The sequence below is a fragment of the Schistocerca piceifrons genome, chromosome 1 (assembly GCF_021461385.2).
Source record: "Schistocerca piceifrons isolate TAMUIC-IGC-003096 chromosome 1, iqSchPice1.1, whole genome shotgun sequence".
In the NCBI taxonomy this organism is placed as follows: domain Eukaryota; kingdom Metazoa; phylum Arthropoda; class Insecta; order Orthoptera; family Acrididae; genus Schistocerca; species Schistocerca piceifrons.
The window spans coordinates 1,164,219,101-1,164,238,231 of NC_060138.1; the positions used below are offsets into that span (position 1 = coordinate 1,164,219,101).

Consider the following 19,131-nt stretch of genomic DNA (forward strand, 5'->3'; position numbering starts at 1 on the left):
AGGAGTATATAGAGGGTCTATACAAGGGCGATGTACTTGAGGACAGTATTATGGAAATGGAAGAGGATGTAGATGAAGATGAAATGGGAGATACGATACTGCGTGAAGAGTTTGACAGAGCACTGAAAGACCTGAGTCGAAACAAGGCCCCGGGAGTAGACAACATTCTATTGGAACTACTGACAGCCTTGGGAGAGCCAGTCCCGACAAAATTCTACCATCTGGTGAGCAAGATGTATGAGACAGGCGAAATACCCTCAGACTTCAAGAAGAATATAATAATTCCAATCCCAAAGAAAGCAGGTGTTGAAAGATGTGAAAATTATCGAACTATCAGTTTAATACGTCACGGCTGCAAAATACTAACGCGAATTATTTACAGACGAATGGAAAAACTGGTAGAAGCCGACCTCGGGGAAGATCAGTTTGGATTCCGTAGAAATGTTGTAACACGTGAGGCAATACTGACCCTACGACTTATCTTAGAAGAAAGATTAAGGAAAGACAAACCTACGTTTCTAGCATTTGTAGACTTAGAGAGAGCTTTAGATAATGTTGACTGGAATACTCTCTTTCACATTCTGAAGGTGGCAGGGGTAAAATACAGGGAGCGAAAGGCTATTTACAATTTGTACAGAAACCAGATGGCAGTTATAACAGTCGAGGGACATAAAAGGGAAGCAGTGGTTGGGAAGGGAGTGAGACAGGGTTGTAGCCTCCCCCCGATGCTATTCAATCTGTATATTGAGCAAGCAGTAAAGGAAACAAAAGAAAAAATTGGAGTAGGTATTAAAATCCATGGAGAAGAAATAAAAACTCTGAGGTTCGCCGCTGACATTGTAATTTCATCAGACAGCAAAGGGCCTGGAAGAGCAGTTGAACGGAATGGACAGTGTCTTTAAAGGAGGGTATAAGACGAACATCAACAAAATCAAAACGAGCATAATGGGATGTAGTCGAATTAAGTCGGGTTATGCTGAGGAATTAGATTCGGAAATGAGACACTTAAAGTGTAAAGGAGTTTTGCTATTTGGGGAGCAAAATAACTGATGATGGTCCAAGTAGAGAGGATATAAAATGTTGACTGGCAATGACAAGGAAAGCGTTTCTGAAGAAGAGAAATTTGTTAACATCGAGTGTAGATTTAAGTGTGAGGAAATCGTTTCTGAAAGTATTTGTGTGGAGTGTAGTCATGTGTGGAAGTGAAACATGGACGATAAGTAGCTTGGACAAGAAGATAATAGAAGCTTTCGAAATGTGGTGCTACAGAAGAATGCTGAAAATTAGATGGGTAGAGCACATAACTAATGAGGTATTGAATAGAATTGGGGAAAAAGAGGAGTTTGTGGCACTACTTGGCAAGAAGAAGGGACCGGTTGGTAGGACATGTTCTGAGGCGTCAAGGGATTCCAAATTTAGCATTGGAGGGCAGCGTGGAGGGTAAAAATCGTAGAGGGAGACCAAGAGATGAATACACTAAGCAGATTCAGAAGGATGTAGGTTGCAGTAAGTACTGGGAGATGAAGAAGCTTGCACAGGATAGAGTAGCATGGAGAGCTGCATCATATCAGTCTCAGGACTGAAGACCACACCACCAACAACATTTTTATTTTTAATTTTCAAACATTTTCATTTTTACTCTTCGTAGATATTTTATTAAACCACAAAATAATGACTCATTGAGACAATTGGCACTGCTTATTTCTAACAACATACTTTAAATGGCTCTGAGCACTATGGGACTTAACTGCTGAGGTCATCAGTCCCCTAGCCGTTCCACATCGTACTCTTAAGTCCATTCAATTACTTGTTTTTGTTTTAATTGCCGTCATATTCAAAAATTTACTTTCTCATCTACAGGGAGGTCCACAATTCCCCTTATAAGACTCTAGGTGTTGAAGAGGGGACAGAGTAAACAATATCTTGAATTGGAGCTCAAATCCGCAAAGGTACCTTTTCTGTGCTACAGCCGTGTGAAGAAAATATGTTTACTAGATAGGCATGCAATAGTGTAGTCAGAGTGCGACGTGCTTACGTCGATTCGGCTGATGTCATTTGTCGTCTATCCTACCTCTCTGGCCTGGTTCGAGCCTCATTCACGTGTCTGAGTGTTTGGACAACATGATTGAGTACACGTTTGCATAATTCACCGACATGATTGCTCTGTATGGCGAAGCTCACAGTAGTGGCAGAGCTGCTCGTCGCCTTCATCAATCCACAACTCTCGTTGTCCACAACGTCCGACTCCGTCGGATACCCTTTTCACCACAATTACTCAACGACTTCGACAAAGGGTACCTTCACCGTTGGCAAGGGTGACTGGCGCTCCAAGGTGACGCCGCACACCCGAATTGGAAGCGGCCGTACTGCATCACGTTGAAGAGAACTCGTCATCGAGTGTACGAGCAATTACGCGTGCAAGGGATGCTGTTCCCAGCACCGTCTGCTATGTTATGCATGAAAGTACTTGTAAAAGTGTTCGCGTTACCGTCATGTTTTCAAATGGTTGTAGTATGGAGCACTCACTCACTCCGTCAGCAGGCCACTAGTTGCCCATCGGGACCATCCGACCGCCGTGTCATCCTCAGATGAGGATGTGGATAGGTGGATAGGAGGGTCGTGCGGTCAGCACACTGCTCTCCCGGTCGTTACGATAGTTTTCTTTGACCGGATCCCCTACTATTCGGTCGAGTAGCTCCTCAATTGGCATCACGAGGCTGAGTGCACCCCGAAAAATGGCAACAGCACATGGCGGCCCGGATGGACACCCATCCAAATGCCGGCCACTCCCGACAGCGCTTAACTTCGGTGATCTGACGGGAACCGGTGTATCCACTGCGGCAAGGCCGTTGCCGTTGTAGTATGGAGACGGTACGTTTTCGAACGTGGTTTCCAATTCACCCCACAAGTCCTAGAGGTTTGTAACGGGAATTTCCGAACACCCTGTACACAATACCAAAGGAATCAGCAACGAGATACCAGAACAGGAGGAATTCTTCGAAAAACATGAAGCGGACATCCTCTTTCTGACGGAGACGCGCCTGCATTCTATCCAGTGGTACAATGTTAAGAACACGGTCAAGTATCGGACGGATCGACCCATAAACAAGAGTTGGGGGAGGGGGGAGGGGGGGGGAAGGGGAAGGAAGTATAGTCATCTTCATCAATAAAAACGTAAGACACGTTCCAGTCATTCTCCCACCGCTTATTTCCCTTGAGGCAACGATGGCAAGTACCTCTACTTCTTACGGGCTCATCATACTGATGTCAGACTACATAGATCCGAACAGACAGTTCGAAGAACAGAAACTCACATGCATATTCGACACCTTTGGCAAGGCCCTCCTGTGCGGGGACCTTAATGCCTAACACTACACCTGGACGTAATCGCCACTAGATATTCACCAACTGTTTAGGTAATTAAGATAATCCTCATTTATTGTTCCGACTCAGTTAATTAGATTACATATTTCGTTACTCTAGCTTACTGAGCATCGGACCAGTTCCGCGAATGGATTCAAGACTTCCTAAATGGTTCAAATGTCTCTAAGCACTATGGGACTTAACATCTGAGGTCATCAGTCCCCTAGACTCCTAGACTTAGAATTACTTAAACCTAACTAACGTAAGGACATCACACACATCCATGCCCGAGGCAGGATTCGAACCTGCGACCGTAGCAGCATCCCAGTTCCGGACTGAAGCGCTCAGAACCTCTCGGCCACAGCGGCCGGCCACTCTGGGTCGTCTTCAGATCTACGTAGTTGCGTCAGCACCCCGACTTGTCTATTCAGAACCACATGTCAGAGTACTAGATCTGAAGATGATCAAGAGTGATCTAAACATGTAATGTAATTACAAATATCCAACTGAGACTGAACAATAAACGAGAATTATTTTAACTACGCCTGGAATTTGATACGTAACAACCTTACAGACCAGAGGTGCTTCAGTTAGAGAAACGCTTGGCGGGGAAGGGGGGGGGAGGGGAGGAGTGGGGAGGGGAGGGGAGGGGAGGAATTACTCTTTGTTTTGAAGTTCCGACACACATTCCAGTGCACCGTTACCACAGTTCCGATTATTGGAGCTTATTCACGTGTCTGTGAATGTTAGAGAAATACGGTTGAGTGCACATTTGCAGAATACACCGACTTGACCTTTCTGTTTGGCGAAGTTCGCGGTAATGGAAAGTCGTTATCATCAACGTTCGACTCCATCGCACATCTTTTTCGACACAATTATGCAAATTCTTCGAAAAAGGAGTACTGCAGTGTTCCAAGCAGAAGCCATAAACCTGAATTGGAAGAAGCCGTACTGCATCACGTTGAAGAGAACCTGTCGACGAATACTCGAGCAATTGTGAACCGAATTGGTGGTCGCTACATCGAACCTTTCTTGTAGTGGATCACAATGTTAACCCTCCTTTCAAAAGGGTAAAAACGGTTTAAGTTTAACTGTAAACTACAGTGTTTCTGGGAAGTAATTATTTCCTTTTTTGTTTCTTAGGCTATTAAGAGTGGATTTGTAAAAAAGTGATGTACTGAGTCACACCTAATAAATTACTTGTAAAAGTGGTCGCATTACCAACATGTTTTCAAATGCTTGTAGCACGGAAACGGTACGTTTCAGAACATGGGTTCCGATTCAAAATGTTATCTACTCAGTCCCATCTATAGTTTCTAGAATTGTGCAAGAAGAATCTTAGAGCACCTTGTATAAATCTGGCATGCTACATATATTTGTCATTTGCTGTGTCCGGGATGTTTGAAAACTTGCTATAAAACTTACAATGAGAATTCGTTTTCACAAAATACTGTTCTGAAATATTGGTTTTCATAACATAATTTCTTCTAAGCATAACAACAAAAGCACAAGATTTAATATGAACAGCGGGTGCTACCGTGCGTCCCTGTAGCAGTGTTACGATGTTCCTTAGGTTTTCTCAATACACATCGGCACAAGTCGGTAGTCTCCGTGACTGCCACATAGTGTTTTCAACTGCCGCCAGCCACAAAGGTAGAAAAGTTGTATTGATTGCAGCTGCTCGGTGGACTTTTGTTTCTCATTGGCACAAGTAACACGAGGTTGCTTCCATTCGTAAACAAAAGGCGATATCTACCGATAACAACTTCGGAACGGCACGTGTACACACACACACACACACACACACACCACCTGACCCGCGCCCCTACCCATCGCATCTCGTTAGTAACGCCCCATTGTCACGTACACAGATGGGACACAGCGGCAAATTATAGTTACGTTGCCATTTAACGCACGTGTACTATTTCAAATCTCTGGTGCCGATTAGTTCCAATGAGTAAAACAAAAATTCCCTGGGACGTGCCGGAACGCCGTGCCGGCTGAAATTAAGCCATGGCGTGTGTGTGTTTGTGTGAGTGTGTGGGCGCGCGCGCTGGAATGAATGAGGAAGTAGTTCCAAGTGCATCACGAGTGCTGCCAACAACTCTTCCTCGGTAAACAAAGCTAACCATTCACATTGACGGTATAGGCACTTGTCACAAAAAACATACAATCTCTGTTCCACGCCTCTCCCTAGCGACACTTTCTTCACTCACACCCTCCACTCCCATTTAAAACGAACGAAGTTAAAATGTCTGAACTAGGTTTACTATTTGTAAACCACTCGATTGCTGAACTTATAACACTTCTGCCCGCTACTGTTAGACTATAACCTTAAAGCTGACGGCAGTTCGTATAATGAAATTATTTTTATTCAGTAATTATACAGGGTGTTTCAAAAATGACCGGTATATTTGAAACGGCAATAAAAACTAAACGAGCAGCGATAGAAATACACCGTTTGTTGCAATATGCTTGGGGCAACAGTACATTTTCAGGCGGACAAACTTTCGAAATTACAGTAGTTACAATTTTCAACAACAGATGGCGCTGCAAGTGATGTGAAAGATATAGAAGACAACGCAGTGTGTGGGTACGCCATTCTGTACGTCGTCTTTCTGCTGTAAGCGTGTGCTGTTCACTACATGCAAGTGTGCTGTAGACAACATGGTTTATTCCTTAGAACAGAGGCTTTTTCTGGTGTTGGAATTCCACCGCCTAGAACACAGTGTTGTTGCAACAAGACGAAGTTTTCAACGGAGGTTTAATGTAACCAAAGGACCGAAAAGCGATACAATAAAGGATCTGTCTGAAAAATTTCAACGGACTGGTAACGTGACGGATGAACGTGCTGGAAAGGTAGGGCGACCGCGTACGGCAACCACAGAGGGCAACGCGCAGCTAGTGCAGCAGGTGATCCAACAGCGGCCTCGGGTTTCCGTTCGCCGTGTTGCAGCTGCGGTCCAAATGACGCCAACGTCCACGTATCATCTCATGCGCCAGAGTTTACACCTCTATCCATACAAAATTCAAATGCGGCAACCCCTCAGCGCCGCTACCATTGCTGCACGAGAGACCTTCGCTAACGATATAGTGCACAGGATTGATGACGGCGATATACATGTGGGCAGCATTTGGTTTACTGACGAAGCTTATTTTTACCTGGACGGCTTCGTCAATAAACAGAACTGGCGCATATGGGGAACCGAAAAGCCCCATGTTGCAGTCCCATCGTCCCTGCATCCTCAAAAAGTACTGGTCTGGGCCGCCATTTCTTCCAAAGGAATCATTGGCCCATTTTTCAGATCCGAAACGATTACTGCATCACGCTATCTGGACATTCTTCGTGAATTTGTGGCGGTACAAACTGCCTTAGACGACACTGCGAACACCTCGTGGTTTATGCAAGATGGTGCCCGGCCACATCGCACGGCCGACGTCTGTAATTTCCTGAATGAATATTTCGATGATCGTGTGATTGCTTTGGGCTATCCGAAACATACAGGAGGCGGCGTGGATTGGCCTCCCTATTCGCCAGACATGAACCCCTGTGACTTCTTTCTGTGGGGACACTTGAAAGACCAGGTGTACCGCCAGAATCCAGAAACAATTGAACAGCTGAAGCAGTACATCTCATCTGCATGTGAAGCCATTCCGCCAGACACGTTGTCAAAGGTTTCGGGTAATTTCATTCAGAGACTACGCCATATTATTGCTACGCATGGTGGATATGTGGAAAATATCGTACTATATAGTTTCCCAGACCGCAGCGCCATCTGTTGTTGAAAATTGTAACTACCGTAATTTCGAAAGTTTGTCTGCCTGAAAATGTACTGTTGTCCCAAGCATATTGCAACAAACGGTGTATTTCTATCGCTGCTCGTTTAGTTTTTATTGCCGTTTCAAATATACCGGTCATTTTTGAAACACCCTGTAGTATAAAGAAGCAGAGCAGTGTTACCCTCTGAGAGTAATTTTGCTATGTTGACCGTGTTGTACCTAACGGAGGTGCCTTATTGGAAATAAAAGTCAGAATTACGTAAATATTTAAACAGTAACAAACAATGTTTTACCTATTTACAATGTTCAAAGAATAAAGAAAACGGTCGCCAGCCTAATCAGGCAAGAGAATGATCGACATTCTTGTTCAAGAAAATAAGTATGAATATCTTTAACGGACAAACACAACCTAGACTTGGCCACACGCGAGTGCATTGAACTCTGCCACCTGCGTTCAGTATGTTCACGTTAAGGTTGGAGCTACCAGATCAGACCAAACTATTTGCATAAATATAACAGATAACAAAACACACTATTACCTTGAGGACTTAGTCAAACCGAATGGTCTCAATAACGTTACTATTAATATTCACTGTAGAATCATAAATTTGACATAGGTTTAATATTACTTTTCAAACAAATTCCTATCTGACATTAAATATGGATATGATCCATAGCAAATTTAGTTACTGTGCATAGATTAAGTCTTTCACTACTAAACACCTTTCTACTTAGAATGAAAATTAAATGGAATTCACTAACAGGTTACTTCTCACTGTCTTTTGAATAAAGAAAGTATTGTTTTCATAAATAGTGGTTTTATATTAATCGTTATCTAGCATGAGCACAATACACAAACTGTTGATCCTGTTACACCATTAATATGCACTTTCAATACACAAGAGGAGCCCAATATTGTACAGAATTTCACTTGAACACCAAGAGAAATGAAACTTGCTATAATTAAGTAACTTAGTGCATTTGAACTACTTTCAGTGGAGGGGGGTTCTTAATCTTGACCACTGCAGCAGAGCATACTAAACACACTTTCAATATACTAAAGAAACAAGCCCTTAACAAGTATGAACATGTAACCTTCAACAGTATTAGTTCTCAACTCTTACTCAGTAGAACACAACTTGATGTGGTTATAAGACAATAGCACACCTTTGGTTGATTTTCAACAGACTGCACTGTGATCATTTACTAAGCAAAACTTTATAAGCATCAGTTTTGAGAACTTTGACTTTAGAAGTTGGCAACAAAATTTTAATAAGCAGTTTTAATAGAAAATTTATTTTTAGCAAACATTATTTACTATATTACTCAGTTCTGCTAAAACACTGAGCTTTTATGTTCTTTCAGTAAGGACACTCGGTAATCACTTTAGCATGGGAAGGACCCTAAGTGGTCGTGTGGCTAGGGATAAAAAATAAAGGTAGGTATAAGAGTTATAGTATAAGTTACCTCATATTTGTGCACACTAAAACATCCAATGAGCTGATCCTTCACCATACATTTCTACTATTCCTTGGTTCCTTATCAGTGATTGCGCAATGTGGTGGCGACTGCATGTTCGTAGGTGGATTTGCAGGTAGAACTGCTACACTCTGTCATTTCTTGGTGGCGATGATAGATATCAATTCCAGAATAGTTCCAGCTCTTTATCCATCCATCCGAGGCATTGAAAAGCTGCACGGAAAGCCTCTCTCGGCACCAGCACAATATACAACTTTTACATGAGCAGTTGATGGTTTGGTAGCTCCTCCCCGACTGGCTCTTTGTTCCACCTTTTCCACCTAGGCCAACCACAATTTGCGCGTGGTACACAGTTCCGTTCCCGAGGGGAACCACAACACGTTTAACATACAAAATAACTAAGAACCCTAAGTGAAAGTCATCAGTTTACATAACAACAAACAAACATTTTAAATAAAACAGAACATTTGCGTTTATTGATAGTTCTACACAAAATTATTTAAATAAAATTATTTAATTTTAAAGATAACCAAAGAGATTATATGACAAAGACAAAACACATAATTTGCTCATATTGTACGTATTACAGAGATTACACTTCCTACACTCTAAAAGACAGCAAAGTTTTTACAAAGAAAGGAGTATACAATCTTCTGTTATCGATTCAATCAGACACATTTACAGGAGCTCAATGATGTAACATTAAATAAAACAAAAGGCAAAATAAATCAGTAGAGCATTAGAGCTATGGTGTTACAAACTTACTTCTGAACTGGCCGAAATTGGACACATTTGTTTCTGACCAATGCTACTACTGCTACTGCTACTGCTACTACTACTAATAACAATAATAATGATAATAATACTGTGTACAGCACTGTAGCAGCCTTATTTATTTAGTGTTGTCTCATACTGTCTCTTAGTTCATGTGCCTGTACCGAAGTCAATAATGAAATAATTTGTAATCCACTGCAGGAACTACCCACAACTTGAGGAAGACATCTTCAAAAGATATTTAGCAGTTGTCACGTATATGTCTTAGTTTAATAAATACATGGATGGATTAGGTTAGGAAGATGCTTTTCATACATTTGTCTCACAAGCTGAAACCTCCACCACATCGTGTCAAGCATTGATACTAGTAATTGAAAAAAAAAGTTATTACTGATCACTTCTATAATTAATACTAGAATCTAAAAAAAGTGTTCTGATAATAATTGTCTTTTAAAACTAATTTAGTTTCATGATTGAACTACAGTCGAAACCTTTCAGTTTCTATCCCTCAGAAAATTCAATTTTTGACGGAGCGAGATGGCGCAGTGGTTAGCACATTGGACTCGCATTCGGGAAGAGGACGGTTCAAATCCACTCAGGCCATCCTGATGTAAGTTTTCCGTGATTTGCCTAAATCGCTTCAGGCAAATGCCGGGACGGTGCCTTTGAAAGGTCACGGCCGACTTCTTTCCCTAACCCGATGGGACCGGTGATCTCGCTGTTTGGCACCCTCACCCCAAATCAAACCACCAACCAAAATTCCATTTTGTCCTTCAGGGGATAATTATCCCGCGGTTTTGGTACCACTCGCTTAGATCATAGATACATACTGACTGAATGTATTTGTCTGGAGTGTAGCAATATGCGGAAGTAGAACGTACAGTATAAGCAGTTCAGACAACAAAAGACTAGAATCTTTAGAATGTGATGCTACAGAAGAATGCTGAAGAGTAAATGAGTAGATCGCGTAACTAATGAGGAAGTACTGGATAAAAGTGGGAAGAAGTAAAAATTATAGTTCAACTTGACTAAAAGAAGGGTTCAGGTTATAGGACATTCTGAGACATCAAAGAATGACCAGTTTGGTAGGGCAGTGTGTGAACGTGTTGGGAGAGAGAGAGGGGGGAGGTGGATTAAGAATCGTAGAGGGAGACCAAGAGATGAATACAGTTGGCAGATTCAAATACAAGTAGCTTGCATCAATTATTCGGAGATGAAGAGGCTTGAAAATGGCGGACTAGCATGGAGAGCTGCATCAAACCAGTCTTCAGACGGAAGACCGCGACAACAACAACAACAACATCATATAGACAACGCATTCTCCTGTCTCTACTTTTTAAAGTTGGAACCAACATCTGAGTCACATGACGGGGGAGGGGGGGGGGGGCGGAGGTAGGGTCGGCGATCAGCCGAGATCCTGTCATTGCGCACCGGGCGAAATGATTGTTACAGTTATTGTTGCGTCTATGTGAAAGTGAGCATTGATTTTAACAGTTGCCCCATTTTCCTTATTAGTATTACACATGGAATAGCTCAGTCAACTTAATTTCTCCGAATTGTTCGATATCAATGTCATAGTTATTGCTATCACATTTGGCCAGCTGAAAATAGCAAATAGTTTATAACAGTGAATTCTTGTGACTGTTACACTGCGAATTATTCAGTTCATTGCTTCGATAGGAGTAGAAAACAAGATATCAGTTCGCCAGGAAACACTTACATTTATGACGATTCCTTAGCAATAAGTGACCGGTTTTTACACAGGATAAGAATTTATGTTGTATGAATTTTGCTAATCCGCTATAGATGACGAAAAAATATCGAGATAAGAAATATAACATATTATAAAATGTTGATTATATAGAAAACTCTCTTAATGAATTGGAAATTAACATTCTGTTGTCCCAAAATATTCGACATTTATAGAGCTTTAGATCTCAGGACAAGCGTGCTTTTACGAAACGTATTAAGGACCCTCACCATTCCAATCTTAACATTGACGTTGCCAGACATACAAGAATGGTCTGTTGGAGAGTATTTATTTGGGCACAAATGTTAAAAGTGGAATGATAAGGGTCCTTATATATGTCTCGTAGAAGTAGGCTGGTCCTCAGATGTAGAAGCCAAAAGCAAATGCATGCCAGCACCAGTCTGCTGATCGATATGTTGGTTTCACTGTAATGACATCATGTGCGGTTTATGTCGTCTGTGGTCTACAGTCGTGCGAAACACGCAGTTGTGGATATAGAGCGAACACAAAACGGGTGACTGTTTGTAATGATTCTAATGGCATTACGTTGTTAATTCGTATGGTTACACTACTCGTATTCACATAACTACAAAAAAATTACTAAAAAACGAAAAGCATATCATACACATCCCCAGTCACAACCGTCCACACCAACTTGCACTTCCTGCTCCCCTGCCGGCCGGAGTGGCCGAGCGGTTCTAGGCGCTACAGTCTGGAACCACGAGACCGCTACGGTCGCAGGTTCGAATCCTGCCTCGGGCATGGATGTGTGTTATGTCCTTAGGTTAGTTCGGTTTAAGTAGTTTTAAGTTCTAGGGGACTGATGACCTCAGAAGTTAAGTCCCATAGTGCTCAGAGCCATTTGAACCTGCTCCCCTGTCCATCTCCAGCCACAGCCTACGTCTACAGTTAGCAAGCCATCTTATCGTGTGTGGCTGAGAGTACTATGTTAGCACTGTCACTTCCCTCCTTTCCCGTTCCAGTAGCGAATGATTCGCGGGATGAATTATTCTTAATAAACCTCCGTGTGAGCTCGACTTTCTCAAATTTAAGCTACAGGGTCTTCTCGCTCATGTAGGAATGTAAGCTCTCGAAATTCCGACAGTAAAATGAATCTTGATAGCAAACGCCTTTTTCGTAGCGTTGCCATTGGAGTTAATCTGCGTGATGCTTTCGCACTTACTGAATGAACCCGTGATGAAATGCGTTTCTCTTCTTTCGATCTTCTCTATTTCCTCTATCAAGCCTGTCAGGTAAGGTTCATAGACTGGCGAGCAATATTCAGGGTCTTTGTGTGCTACCTTCAGAGAGTTCATCCATTGAATCTCAGACTTGTATCTGCCGTAGGTACGATTAATGTGATTGGTCCACTTCAAATCACTCTCTTCTAGATGTCGAGGGATAACATATCATTTATATATATATATATATATATATATATATATATATATATATATATATATATATACAGGGTGAGTCACCTAACATTACCGCTGGATATATTTCGTAAACCACATCAAATACTGATGAATCGATTCCACAGACTGAACGTGAGGAGAGGGGCTAGTGTAATTGGTTAATACAAACCATAAAAAAATGCACGGAAGTATGTTTTTTAACACAAACCTACGTTTTTTTAAATGGAACCCCGTTAGTTTTGTTAGCACATCTGAACATATAAACAAATACATAATCAGTGCCGTTTGTTGCATTGTAAAATGTTAATTACATCCGGAGATATTGTGACCTAAAGTTGACGCTTGAGTACCACTCCTCCGCTGTTCGATCGTGTGTATCGGAGAGCACCGAATTACGTAGGGATCCAAAGGGAACGGTGATGGACCTTAGGTACAAAAGAGACTGGAACAGCAAATTACGTCCACATGCTAACACCTTTTTATTGGTTTTTTTCACTGACGCACATGTACATTACCATGAGGGGTGGGGTACACGTACACACGTGGTTTCCGTTTTCAATTACCGAGTGGAATAGAGTGTGTCCCGACGTGTCAGGCCAATAGATGTTCAATGTGGTGGCCATCATTTGCTGCACACAATTGCAATCTCTGGTGTAATGAATGTCGTACACGCCGCAGTACATCTGGTTAATGTCGCCGCAGGCTGCCACAGTACGTTGTTTCATATCCTCTGGGGTTGTAGGCACATCACGGTACACATTCTCCTTTAACGTACCCCACAGAAAGAAGTCCAGAGGTGTAAGATCAGGAGAACGGGCTGGCCAATTTATGCGTCCTCCACGTCCTATGAAACGCCCGTCGAGCATCCTGTCAAGGGTCAGCCTAGTGTTAATAGCGGAATGTGCAGGTGCACCATCATGCTGATACCACATACGTCGACGCGTTTCCAGTGTGACATTTTCGAGCAACGTTGGCAGTTCATTCTGTAGAAACGCGATGTATGTTGCAGCTGTTTGGGCCCCTGCAGTGAAGTGAGGACCAATGAGGTGGTCGCCAATGATTCCGCACCATACATTTACAGTCCACGGTCGCTGTCGCTCTACCTGTCTGAGCCAGCGAGGATTGTTCACGGACCAGTAATGCATGTTCCGTAGATTCACTGCCCCGTGGTTTGTGAAACCCGCTTCATCGGTAAACAGGTAGAACTGCAACGCATTCTCTGTTAATGCCCATTCACAGAATTGCACTCGATGATTAAAGTCATCACCATGTAATTGCTGATGTAGCGACACATGAAACGGGTGAAAGCGGTGACGATGCAGTATGCGCATGACACTACTTTGACTCAGTCTACCGACTCTCGCGATGTCCCGTGTACTCATGTGTGGGTTCATGGCAACAGCAGCTAACACACCAACTGCACCCGCTTCTCCTGTGACGGGCCTGTTACGGACCCGTTTGCATGCTACGACCATACCTGTTGCATACAGTTGGCGGTAGATGTTTTGCAATGTGCGGCACGTTGGATGCTCTCTGTCCGAGTACCGTTCTGCATACACGCTGCAGGCTTCAGCTGCATTTCGTCGACACTCGCCATAGATGAGAATCGCCTCCGCCTTTTCAGAGTTCGAATACACCATGGTCACAGTTCCTACAACACTACACTATCACAGACGTCTGGTAACACGGTGTACTACAGTTGATCTGCGTGCGGAGACGAATGCAGAATAACAATAGCAGCAAGCGCTACATGCGGACACTGCGACAGGTAGACCAAACCACAACAGTGCACTACAGCACACTCGTAAACACGGTCGTCATCGTAAACATGTCCCTGCAGATGCTGCTCGCCGACCGTGGCCCGTGTTTGTTACAACACGCAACTGAACGTCGGAGGTTTCAAGCGTCAACTTCAGGTTACAATATCTCCGGGTGTAATTAACATTTTGCAATGCAACAAACGGCACTGATTACGTATTTGTTTATATGTTCAGATGTGCTAACAAAACTAACGTAAACGTAGTTTGTGTTAAAAAACATACTTCCGTGCATTTTTTTATGGTTTGTATTAAACAATTACACTAGCCCCTCTCCTCACGTTCGGTCTGTGGAATCGGTTCGTCAGTATTTGATGTGGTTTACGAAATATATCCAGCGGTAACGTTAGGTGACTCCCCCTATATATATATATATATATATATATATATATATATATATATATATATATATATATATACGAGGATTGGAACTTAAATAGCGGCAACTATTTATCCACAACCGATACAAAAGAGTTACATGTTTGCACTTGTTACTGTCCTTCAATGCCAGCGATGTGGAAGGCGTAGTATACCGTTAGCAGAGCCTGTTCTGTTGATGGTGCGAATGGAGCGGTCTACTGCCCGTCGAATCTCTGGAACTAATACTATCGCGTCTCAAAACATGTACCTTTCCTCCTGACTCACCCTGAAGAGCAAAGACACTGGTACACGTGCCTAATATCGTGTAGGACCCCCGCGAGCACGCAGAAGTGTCGCAACATGACATGCCCTGTACTCGACTGATGTCTGAAGTGAATTGACACCATGAATCCCGCAGGGCTGTCCATAATTCGGTGAGAGCACGAGGGGGTGGAGATCTCTTCTGAACAACAAATTGCAAGGCATCCCAGATATGCTCAATAATATTCATGTCTGGAGAGTTTGGTGGCCATCGGAAGTATTTAAACTCCGAAGAGCCACTCTGTAGCAATTCTGGACGTGTGGCGTGTCGCATTGTCCTGCTGGAGTTGCCCCAGTCTGTCGGAATAGACAATGGACACGAATGGATGCATGTGATCAGACAGGATGTTTACGTACATGTAACTTGTCAGAGTCTTATCTAGACGTATCAGGGGTCCCATATCACTCCAACTGCACACGCCCCACACCATTACAGAGCCTCCACCAGCTTCAACAGTCCCCTGCTGACATTAAGGATCCGTAGATTCATGAGGTTGTCTCTGTACCCGTACACCCGTACACGGCCATCCGCTCAACACAATTTGAAACGAGACTCGTCCGACCAGGCAACATGTTTCCAGTCATCAGCAGTCCATTGACGGTGTGGATGGACCCAGGCGAGGCGTAAAGCTTTGTGTCGTGCAGTCATCAAGGGTAAACGAGTGGACCTTCGGCTCCGAAATCCTATATCGATGTTTCGTTGAATGGTTCGCACGCTAACACTTGTTGATGCCCAGCATTGAAATCTGCGGCAATTTGCGAAAGGGTTGCACATCTGTCACGTTGAACGATTCTCTTTAGTCGCCGTTCGTCCCGTTCTTGCAGGATCTTTTTCCGTCGGTAGCGATGTGAGAGATTTGGTGTTTTACCGGATTCCTGATATTCATGGTACACTCGTGAAATGGTCGTACGGGAAAATCCCCGCTTCATCGTTACCTCGGAGTTGCTGTGTCCCATCGTTGTTGCGCCGACCGCAACACCCCGTTCAAACTCACTTAAAACTTGGTAACCTGTAGTTGTAGCAACAGTAACCGATATAACAACTGCGCCACACACTTGTTGTCTTAATAGGTGTTGTCGACCGTAGCGCCGTATTCTGCCTGTTTACTTATCTCTGTATTTGGATGCGCATGCCTATACCAGCTTCTTTGGCACTTCAGCATATATATATATATATATATATATATATATATATATATATATATAATTGTCTCTCCCTCTCTGTCTCTATCAGACGTAGAGTAATCGTAACCTTCGACAAGCATTTCTATTGTTTTAGTAAGTACGTGTCTGTTTTGTGCCGCATATTGTGCGGGAAATTTTCTTTTGTGCATGTCGTGAGAACGAAAGTGGACGCAGCGCATCTGCGCTTGGAGGTACCTGCTCGCCGGGACAGTTATTTCATGAAAACGCCGTCCCACCTCGAAGATTCGCTGTGGACCACAAAGCCTCGCCCTGCAAGACAATGGTCATGACGCTACTTGTCAAGGGAGACTCATAAATACAGACAAAGCTACCTAACAAAGGCACATATGTATTGTGACCTTTGTTAAAGTCGTATGCTGACATGGAATGTACTGCATATTACGAAGGTAAAATAAAGAAGCAGCACATGAGTTTATTTTGCATTGTCTGAGATTTCCGGGTGGCATGGACTTGACATGTTCGAGAACGGAGTCTGCTGCCTCAAGATAGAGCAACGTGACGCAGCCAAACAGTTAGCAGAGACAGGTAACGGCGACTAAAAAACTTGTAGCCTGCATTGTCCACCTCCATATGATGCCTGAAAAACTGTAGGCGGGTTACATTCCAATGTTTGATGGATGTAACAGCTTCAACTTATTATTAACCAATTGTGTAATCGATAGTGTTACATCTGCCTATTTATGGCCGATACGTTACTTCTGTTTAGCTTGAGAGCCAAGTGAACCCGTGGACCAATTGTTCATCCGCGCCAAGTTTTCATGCATTCCGCTGCAGTGTTCCAGCGTCATGACTTCTCTATACAGAACAGCGTCACTTTCTTGAACCATAAACCTGGGTTTGTAAAAGCAATGAAAACTTCTACATTCATTTGCCTCACTACAGTCTTCACAGGCCAGTAAGCGTTATCACACACGCTATCGGTTTTTCCGCTGGCATAGTTTTCAAGGTGACATCAACTCAATTAATTCGTATGCACGTAAATGTAACTGTGAAGATTTTTGCTCAAAAGGTTACGTAAGGAAAAGAAACACAACTGGGTACCGAAATAGATTTCTGAACTGTTCAACTGTATGTGTATTCCTAAGGGGCTAAACTGCTGAGGTCATCGGTCCCTAGACTTACTCACCACTTAAACTAACTTACGCTAAGGACAACACACACACACACACACACACACACACACACACACACACACACACATGCCCGTGGGAGGACTCGAACCTTCGGTGGGAGGGGCCGCGCGATTCGTGATCAAATGGCTCTGAGCACTATGGGACTTAACATCTATGGTCATCAGTCCCCTAGAACTTAGAACTACTGAAACCTAACTAACCTAAGGACAGCACACAACACCCAGTCATCACGAGGCAGAGAAAATCAATGACCCCGCCGGGAATCGAACCCGGAAACCCGGGCGTGGGAAGCGAGAACGCTACCGCACGACCACGAGATGCGACGGGCGATTCGTGATATGATGCCTCTAACTGCGCGGCCACCTAGCGCGACCTAGATTTCTCGAAAAATTGTTTGTCTCAAACACACTAACTAAACACAGGCAGAGGATGGTGTCGTTCGAAAAGCATTTTTGAATGGGGAAAACTAACATTGAATTCCTTTTGCGCTGTATTTCTTCCTTTCTGCAGAAGTCAAATACACGTATTCGACATGATATGCTCGCTCACATATTAAGTGACAAGAAACAATAAGATACCTCGCAGACATATAAGGGGAATATAGACTGGGGGAAAGGAATGAAGGACGACGCCGCACAGTGCATAATTTAATCATCCCTAATACTTGCTTTAAGAATCATCAAAGAAGGCTGTATACGTGGAAGAGACCTGCGACACTGGAAGACTTCAGACTGATTACACAATGATAAGACAGAGATTTCGGAACCAGATTATAAACTCTAAGACATTTCCAAGAGCAGGTGTGGAGTGTATCCACAATTTATTAATTAAGAACTGTAGATTACAACTGAAGAACTTGCAAAAATGTAGGAAATTAAAGAAATGGCACATGGATAAATTGAAATAAGCAGAGATAGGTGAGAGTTTCAAAGGAAGCACGAAACATCGATTAACAGAAATAAGGGACAATAATACAGTAGAAGACGAGTGGATGTATTTGAGAGATAAAATAGTGAAGTGAGCAGAGAATCATATACATAAAAGTGCAAGGCCTAGTAGAAATCCATGGACATCACAGAAGTTATTGAATTTAACTGATCACAGGACTAAATATAAAAAAGCAGCAAATGAAGCAAACGAAAGGGAATACAAAGGTCCAAAAAAAGAGATTGACAGAAAGTGCAAAATGGCTAAGTAGGAATCGTTAGAAGACAAATGCAAGTCTATAGAAGCATGTCTAACTCTGGGAAAGTAGATACCACCTACAGGGAGATTAAAGAGGTCTTTGGAGAAAAGAGAAGCAGTTGTATGAATATCAAGAGCTCAGATAGAAAACCAGTCCTAAGCAAAGATGGGAAAGCTTAGCGGTAGAAGGAATATATGGTGAGGCTACACGAGGGAAATGAACTTGAAGGCAGTATTATAGATATAGGAGAGGAAGTACTCGTAGACGAAGATAATATGGTAGATGTGATACTGCGAGAAGAATTTCACGGAGCACTGAAAGATCTAAACCGAAACAAGTTCTCTGGTGTATACAACGTTCGCTGAGCACTGTTGATATCCTTGGAAGAGCCAGCCATGTCAAAACTATTGCACCTCATGTGCAAGACATTTGAGACAGGGTAAATGCTCTCAGAATTCAAGAGTTCCAGCTCCAAAAAAGGCAAATGTAGACAGGTGTGAATATTGCTGAAGTATCAGATTAATAAGCCGTGGTTGCAAAATAC

At 42.9% G+C, this 19,131-nt stretch overlaps 1 protein-coding gene and 1 pseudogene across 1 annotated transcript in view; one reads left to right on the forward strand and one right to left on the reverse strand.

Annotated features, from left to right (window-relative positions):
- LOC124781209 (scoloptoxin SSD14) overlaps positions 1-19,131 on the forward strand; it is a 534,282-nt gene that overhangs the window by 66,995 nt on the left and 448,156 nt on the right. The gene's annotated exons all lie outside the window — the stretch shown is intronic.
- Positions 2,737-2,854, reverse strand: LOC124717724 (annotated as a pseudogene).